This window comes from Vidua chalybeata, chromosome Z (genome assembly GCF_026979565.1).
Source record: "Vidua chalybeata isolate OUT-0048 chromosome Z, bVidCha1 merged haplotype, whole genome shotgun sequence".
Taxonomy (NCBI): domain Eukaryota; kingdom Metazoa; phylum Chordata; class Aves; order Passeriformes; family Viduidae; genus Vidua; species Vidua chalybeata.
The window spans coordinates 25,084,144-25,093,339 of record NC_071570.1 but is presented as its reverse complement, the minus strand read 5'-3'; the positions used below and the strand labels follow the sequence as shown (position 1 = coordinate 25,093,339).

The following is a 9,196-nucleotide window of genomic DNA, read 5'->3' as shown; positions in this document are numbered from 1 at the left end:
GCTGGCTTACATTGTTTCTTCCCTATATGTCTGTGATCAGTTATCATGACCACATGGATCACCAGTGGTTTCATGATGGAAATAATTTCCCTACACATCAGCTTGCTGCAGAGCTCAACAGACAGTGTGCTTACTCCATAGGAAATACTACCTTCTAGTGAACCTATTTGTTTCTCTGCACAGGGAGGTGAGCATCCTTTCTGCCTGTCATCTTTAAATTGAATTTATAGTCATCAAATATAAATATATTTACTTCCCTTGCAATTAAAAATGAAATAGTTACTGAAGTTTCTTCTCACAAGATTTGCATTTCTGTCCAGTTGGAGAAGGGCTTCTTTTTTTCTTCTTTAAAACCTATGCTTAGTATTTTCTTCATGGATGTAATTCTTCAAGACTGATTTCCCATGTTTGTAACTTTGTACTACATCCTTTCTGAAAAGTAATAAAAAACTCCCTCAACATACCAATTAGAAAAAAAAATGTTATAAACCAGAAAATGTGTTTAGGTACAATAAGTCAATTTAATATGTTTCATTCATTCCTTTGGTATGCTTGATTTTAGAACTGATGAAGTAAATAATTTGCTGTCAAGAGAAGAAGCATATGGCTATAGCAGTTCTAGGTGAGAAAATTTTCATTTCTAAACGCGTAACAGCATATGATTCCATATAAACTACAGAAATGGCTTTATTTTCTTTTTGAGATATTTTTTCAAATTCTAATGTATTTCATAGGTAGAATAGTTGATGTTAGAAGGCAGTTCTGGAAGTCATCTGGTACAACCTCTGTGCTCAAGCGGAGTCATATAGTGCTGGTTCCCTGGGACCATGTCCAGATGGCTTTTGACAATCTCCAAGGATGGAGATTCCACTACTTCTCTGGGCAACCTGGGCCACTGCTCAGTCATTCTCACAGTAAAGAGAGTTGTTCCTTACATTCATGAGGAATCTTCTCTGGCTCTGCCTCTGGTCCTGTCACTGGGCACCATTGGAAAGAGCCTGGACACCTCTTCCCTTCCTTCATATATTTATATATATTGATGACATTACCCTTGAGCATTCTCTTCTCCCCTCATCATTTTCACACCCTTTCTCTGGAAAGAATATGTGAAAATACTTCTAATATAGCCCAGGGTATCATTAGCCTTCCTTGCAGCAATGTCTTTACATAAAAATCACATTCTTGTACTGTTTTGGTTTTTTAATGAGAGGCTTGCTTGTAGAAAATGAGCTTTTTCCCCCACAGCATTTAAGATATTCTTTTTGTTATTCCTGTACTTTTCTCAGAGACAATGTAATGATAGTAATTTTTCAAAAAACAACCATAAACAGGATTTACTTCACTCTTTAAGCTGTAGTACATAATTAGAGAGCGTTTCCAAGTAATACCCCACCTCTAGTGTATCAGTTTTGTAGCTCAGAACAGCTAATGATTTCCTAGAACAAGATCCATAAATTAATTACTATTGACATGCAGAATTTAGTGTTGAAGTTCATACAGTGCTGTGGAAACTTGTACCATGGTAAAACTGACTTTAACCTATCAGATCTGAGACTTGCACTTTATAATTACAAAACTGAGAATGCTGCATTCATATCTGTCACCAGGTTTCAGCCACTGTCCTTTCTTGTTCCAGTGTTTTCCATTATTTAAAAATTACAATATGACACCTGGCAAATGCTATTTGTGTTTCTATTTTTGTTCTTTGCCTCTACCACTGTGAGCAGTAAGAGTTTTAGCGCTTGTATGCCATTTGTCCTTCAATGAAGGCAGCTGAGGTACATTCTTCCCCCACTTAGATAAAGAGCAGTTTAATGAGATTTACGTGCTGTTTCTGGTAAAAGGCCAGTGGATGATTAGTGAACTAGCAGTATACTGACCTCCTCCTTTAACCTGCTTTATATTCACTGCATGTTGACCTACCAGTGTAAAGCTTAGAGCCAAATATTTAATGATGTGTCAATTATTCCATGTCCAAATTTTCACTCACAAGTACTTTTATGCATGCAGCAGGCTTACTGAATGTTATTTGATATCCTCAGTTCATAATTGAAACAGAATACGTAAATAAAAATGCTAGTTGCATAGAGATTCTGTGCCTCACATTCTAGATTTTACATATCTTGAAGTACATTTAAAAATATTCTGATAATTAAGATTTCTTAAACTATTTTTCTTTAAGTACTTAAGCATGACTTGAAAAAAATATAGTGCATTTGGATTATCCTTCACATGATGAATCACACCAATGCTATTTTTTTCATATTTGTAAGATAAAATTTCAGAGGAATACCAGAATCTTTTTAAAGCCATTGAACGGATATTTTGACTTGACTTGCATTAGCTAATGGGTAGAAAAGGGTTACAGTGGAACACATCTAAAAAAATTCTGCTCTGAATCAAACTATGGTGGAATGTAACAGTTGCTGCCTCGTGTTACTGCTATTTGCTGATGCAGCTCAGTGCAGTTGAATCATCACAAGGGAGACATTTCAAGAGCTTGGTATTCAAATATCTCTTGGATGAAATCCATAAAAGAACGGACATGGGCTGAGTAATAAATCCTGTAGATATGTATGCTGGTGCCATGAAATGGTATCAGTAATCCTATCCAGAGTAGCAATCAAAATATCACAGCAGTAGTTTGCCAATACTTTTCCTTTTAATAAAAATTCTAATAATGAAAACAACAAGGTAAGAGATATAAATTTTTATATAGCAATGATGTTCTCTTTCCAGTTAATAATATATCACAATAGTGAAATATATGACTGCCTATGACTCCCTGTAAAATCTGAAATGTGAATATATGGCAGTGAAGTCCAGGCCACTAAGCCTTTTATGCATGGAAGCAGGCATGGAAGATTCTGCATATATATCCATTGATGTGCTGGCATTCTCAAATTCCGTAGTAGTATCTAATGGCTGGTAGTATACACTGCAGATTGAAGGCTCTTAACTTATCAAAGTCCACATAAGATTTTCTAGCTTAAACAGCTAGAAAACTGCAGCCTGATTTTAGCAAGGCCATGAGCCAAAAAACTTAAGTTTTCAGGCCCGGTCATTATGGACAAATAATTCAGAATTTCATGACCACTGTTAATAGGCTATTACAGGAGCAAATCCTGAATCACGTGTGACCCCTCAGTCTCTCCCAGGACTTCTGACGTTGCTCTGACAGCTGTTGACTTTGACAGAGTGCTTCCTAAAAATGATATCTGAGTATGTCAAAATTATTTTGCCAAAAACACAGGTAGCATGCAAATTAAAACAAATAATAGAAAAAATCTTCAGTGATAGATATATGAATAGTAATTAGATTGCATTAAAAATAGTGAAATAATGAATAAATCACACATAGGTAAGTTACAAATAGCGAGTAGTTTTTAAGCATGTCCAAAAGAGCTTTCAAGTTGACTCCATTATGGTCCATTCATGTGTTTCTCTATTAACCTTGCTAACTGACAGACTTTGGGCCCAATTATTTGGGCAAGAGAGATATAATTCCCTTCACATGGAGTATATGTAATGATTAAGAACAGAAAGATATTATTTTCATATATTTTCATGTCATTCAACTGTCTCTTCTGAATGGTTCCATTGATTTCACATTTGTTTCATTGTAAATCTGACTGAACTAAATTTGACCTTCATATCTAAGTCAGTATTTTCATGTAATTCCTTTTGTTGGCTGACGTCCCATACTGCACAGTCAGAGCAGTATTAAACATCTCTGTGCTTCCTTTTTCCAGTACATATCCTATTTAAATAAGTGAGGTTAGCAATACCATTGTAACATGGATTGTTTTCCTAGTGAAGAGTGCAAGGAAAACGTAATTTTGAAGGTGTTTAGATTTATTTTCCAGTCCCTCATTAAAAAAGTAATTCCAGTTACATGATAGGTGCAGAAAGAGTTTGTGTCTGTGTGTATAAATGTGCACAGTGAAGAATTCTGTCTTCACCACAATTTCATCAAGTAATTTCCTCCCAAGAAGAGGAATCAGTGAATTTTGCACTCAGCTGCTGCAGAATAGAGTTTTTTTATGAGCCAGACTTCTTGGAGAATCCCTTGAAATGGACTTGATGCATCTGGTCAGAGCATGAGATCTTTAGGAATGGGCATTTTCGTTCACAAGAACTCCAAAGGAGTTCTTTGCCTTAACAACATTTTTGCTCCATTACACTGAATTTCACATAGCTGGGGAAATGCTGGAGCCTTTTGCTGTCCAAGGAGAATCAAATCTCCAACTTGCCAAGAAAAAATGAAGTTGGCTTTGTTCAAAGTGTTGAAAGAGTGTTGTAGGAGGGAAAAATGGTCATGATAAAGACATATTTGAAATTCACTTGGGAATGGAAAGGGTAATAACAGCAAAACCCCTATACCAAGACTACTCAGTATAGTCAGTGCAAGACCTTTTAAAAATTTGAGCTTTCTTTTTGTACTTCTCTGTATTATTGATCAAATCCATCCTAAAATACATAATGGCTTAAATATATGTAGGCCAACATTTGTTATCTTGACTTAATAATAGTTTTTGTAAAAATCTGATTAATTTTTAATTTGTAACACACCTACATTTCACAGGGGTAATCACATAATCCTGATGATCTGGAGATAATCTGTTGATGACCCTAACCCAGACTGCACTGTGTTATACTCTGTGCTCCTGTCCATTCATAAAGCTATTTTTAACAATGCAATTAAGAGAACAGTATTTACTATAAATAAAAAGGCATAGCTCCACATCAGAATTAAAAAAAAAATTATACTGGTAATAAATTAATGCAATAAAGGCTAAAAGTAGCCTATCAGGAAAGCCAGATGACAGCAACATATGATGCCTTTTATTTATGACAGAGCACCTTGTCCCATTTTATCATGTAAAAAATGCCTATTTAAGTATCTTTTTCTTAATGATTCTTCTAATTTTTGAGTCAATAAAGAGAATGTTTGGCCATGGGATAAAAAATAGCATCACTTTCTAAAGATTGACTTGTTTTAGCACATATGAACATATTTACCTAATTTCTTGGATACCTTTTAGCCCCTAGTAATGGAATGGATGAGATTTAAATTCTAAAAGTAACTTTTTAGACTGTATTTAGGAACAGGGTAATGGACATAAACATTTAAAGAAAGAGAAGAACCACCATTTATTTAGTATAATTAATTTGCATTATTTTATGCATAAAGAAATTAAAATTAAATAACTAATTTATCCTGCTAAGTACTCTGCTGTTTGCCTGCAAGTAAATATCTGAGTTATTTCATCAAATCTGACAAATTTGTTCTGTGGTTTGTTTCTTAGGTCAATAGTTCAACTGTTTTTTCAACGAATCTGAGACACTAAAAATTATATTTGGATTTGCAAATTCCTAAATATATTTTGGAAATCAATATAATAAAAAACCATAAAAATTTAGGACGCAGTTTACCTGAACACTGGCATACTTTTATGGCATAAAATAGCATATAATTCCAGTTATTAATTTGAGAGTATAAAATTGCAGTGCTGATAATGTCATTGTTTGCTGAAATGGTAAATGCTTTTAAGAGCAATTTTTTCCTAATTTGTAGCTATCTGGTAATTAATGTGGCAACCAAAGGAAGCTTGTATGACAAAATGACCTAGTAATTATTAAAATTATAATTCAGTATCTCCTGCAGGAGTTTCTAGGGAATATAAAAAGGAAAAAGCCGTTTTAGACAAATTGGCAAATTGACTTTTTTCCCCCAGTTACTTTGCTTAAAAAGTTTACATTGGCTCTGTGCTAAAGGATTATTTCAGGCTTTGAAGCAATCAAGAATGAGCTGATGAGGTTTTGAATGAAACCAGAGTGAAAATTTTAAAGTTATGGACCATTCAACTGTGGGAAGTTCCATCTGAAAATAAATAGTTGAGAATAGTATTAGACAGACTGTGCCACAGGTATACAGAATTACATTGACTCAATAGAACAAAAAGATATGTATTTGAATTCCTGGGAGAATGACACACCAGGGTCTGACTAAGTCTACAAGTATAATTAGTTTCCCCTAGAATTATTTCCACTTCTTTTCCTTTTCCTCTTCCTCATACATACCTATGCCCATTCTACGTCCTCCATGTATCTCCTCTATTCTCTCTGTCCTTTGGAACTTCAAGAGGTCAATTCTGAGGCAGCATATGTACAGCATAATGCTGGGGAAACCATCCTACAAAAAAGTTCCCAAAATATCCCAAAAAATCATAATTAAGAGTGCTGAAGAACACAAAAAGTCTAGTCTGTGAATGAAAAGGAGGCACTATTTCAAATGGTGGGTATTTAGGAGGCTAGCTTCCAATAGTAAAGATCTCTATTTGCAATAACCAGAATAGCAAATCCAAATTTTATTTCCTTACAGCTGACACACCCAAGCTGGGAAAATTAATTCTCTAGGAATGTCAACAATGACACATCAATGGTGTATGAGATTGCCAGCAGTGTAAATTTTTACTTCCTCTTCATGTACAGGGTTGCATTACATAAGATGGCTAGAAGAGGAAGACTTGTACTTTTCAGCCTTCCCTCCATTCTCAGCACTAAACTGGCTTTACTAAACCCTATTAATAAATCATAGGACCTCTTTGGGTTTATTAGTCTTCTGTTTGATGGAGCAACTTGAGCATTTACAAGACACATGACTTTTATCTATTCAAATTAAAGAATAAAGAATTAGCCTAACCCTGGCTATAGCTGTTTAAGTCATTAGTCAGGCAAGTTTGTCTCATACTGGGTAAATGCGATTCTGATCCCAGAAATTGTTCGGACATAGATTTGCTCTGCTCCTTTGAAGAGAGGTTAGTGTACTCAGTGAAGAAAAAATTCATAAGACTCTGGTCTCTTACACCCACTATAACAAAATGCTTCAAGAATTATATTCACTGTATTTCACTGTATTCAGTACTTTAAGAATTCACAGCTTAATGGACAAGGATCAGTACAATTAAGTGAGGGAGAACAGAGAGCAGGTAAAAAGAAAGGATCTATCATTTGACATGCAAGGTCACCTTCCAAAAGTTCTTGGAACCTAATTTTGTTCTAGAGACCCTGCAAAAATTATGCTCACAGGCAAGTTAAAGTCTGCTTGCTCACTTGGTGCCAGAATTACCACCCTTATTGACCTTCTTTTCTCACTCTGTTAGTCTCCCACCAAAAATGTGTGAAAGGGTTGAAAAGGCAGTGAAGGGTAGTAGTTGGTGCAGCAACTAGGGATCTGTTTCTACTACCATTTTAGGATTTTGATCTTTGATGCTGATGAAAGGCATGTCAACTTCCACTCTGTCTTGATGACTATGGAGGTGTATTATAAAACATGTTTATTCAGACAATTCTATGGCCTGTCAAAAATCACATTTAGTTTCACATTGTGTCTGATGCTCCAGCTTGACTCCTTTGGCTACACTGAGCTAGAGGTTTATGTAAGAAAAAGGAATGAGTTAAAGCACTCACTACAGACAGCATTTTCTGCATTTTATTTTCAACATGGAAAATATAACACTATTACCTTCTTGCTGTTGCAGGAAAATATTTATTTTGATATGGGAAGACACGGCTAGTGACAAGTGACATGCTCAGTAAGACAAGGGATCTCCAGAAGCCAGTAGGTAAAGAAATGGAAAAATTTGTGCCTTTCCAAGAATTTTTGTGGGAGCTGCGGTCAGAGGTAAGGCTGAAGATCAGGCAAGTTATAAAGCTGTGCAAAACAATCACCATGATGAAAGAAAAGACATCAGTGAAGTCAGGAAGACATAAGGACATACCAAGGCTAATGAAATAGAAGGAGGAGGAAAAGATCAGCAATACCCAAATAACACAATTATGAGGGAGAAGAACATACAGTTCATGGCCAGCATTTTCTTCTTCTTCAGCCAGGTCTGGGTTTTCAGGTCTTATTAATCACATATAGTGGGGTGTTCCTACAGTGGGGGTAGCTACCCTGTCAGTTGCCCAGGCAGATGTATTAATACACAATTAAATTTTAAAAAACCTAATATGCAGACCTCAAGGGTACTCAAGATTGTTACAGACAAGTGAAGCTCTGTCTAAAACATGAAAAGTATGTGTGAATTTTTGGAATTGGGACTCTGAAGAAATCTCTTCCACAAAATTCCAAACCAAATCAAACCAAACCAAGTCAGAAACACATAGAAACAAACAAAAAACCACCAAACCCTAAACCACAAGGTAAAAAAAAAAAGCTTAAAAGTTTATTTTATAGTGGCTTTCCTGTGGTGTGCAGAGAGACTTCTCTCAAGTAAACATGCTCTCTTGTCCTCTGAAATTACCAGCTGTGAAGTGGGAAACTCCATGATGCCACAGAAACTAACCCTCCACAAGTGTTTCCTCTGCTGAAAAGCTTACCTGTACTTTACTGTAAGAATGATTTCTCACACATCCATGTTTGTCTTGGCTGTTTTTTCTTAGAAGGAATGGGCTATGTGTACCTTAGAGTTAATCCTACCACTACAGTTGCCATTGACCATGTGTGTTGGAATGTGCAGACTGTAAGATGGTTGTACTGTACTCTTCTATGTTGTTTTCTTAAAATAAGTTACTTTTTAGTAACTTATTTCCACTTGATGCCTTGAAAGTATGTGTGCTCTGGGAATAATAAAAAACACACTAATTTAAGCATCTCATAAAAAAGTATTAAATGTCAAATACCAACCTGTCTATACTTAGTTTTTAAGGTAAGTGTGTAACCCCTGAATGCACTTCAGTTTTGTTTGTTTAAGCCATTACTTACGTTGGTCATACTCTGCAGAATATCTTTGAATGTATTATGTATTTTGTTCTGTCTCTTAATAGATTTCCCAGATTTCCCAAAGAAATAAAGTGTAGTTATCTGTAATCCTCACAGTCCATGAGTTCAGCACTTTCTGAAGTACAAATACATAATATCACATGAATATTCACAGCTACAATCAAACCCATGATACATCACTGTGGCATTAGTGCCAAACAGAAGGGACTTCCCACTGGAAAGCTGTACAAGTAGGCTTAGGCAGAATGTTCAGCTATCCATTCATTTACTGTCATGTGTGTCATGCAAAACTGACACAACAACTTGTTAACTTGCAACATGTCACTACTGCCATAACTACAGAAACACATATGTGCAGCAGATTGTAGGAAATATAGCAGGTAGACATGTTAGGAACAAAATTCTTGG

General features: G+C 35.5%; 1 long non-coding RNA gene across 1 annotated transcript; it reads left to right on the top strand.

Annotated features, from left to right (window-relative positions):
* On the top strand, window positions 1–8,833 carry LOC128782057 (uncharacterized). Its single transcript, XR_008428635.1, has 3 exons — window positions 1–187; window positions 563–622; window positions 7,545–8,833. It is a non-coding gene; the product is annotated as an uncharacterized LOC128782057 (long non-coding RNA).
* Window positions 8,834–9,196: the final 363 nt, after the last annotated feature.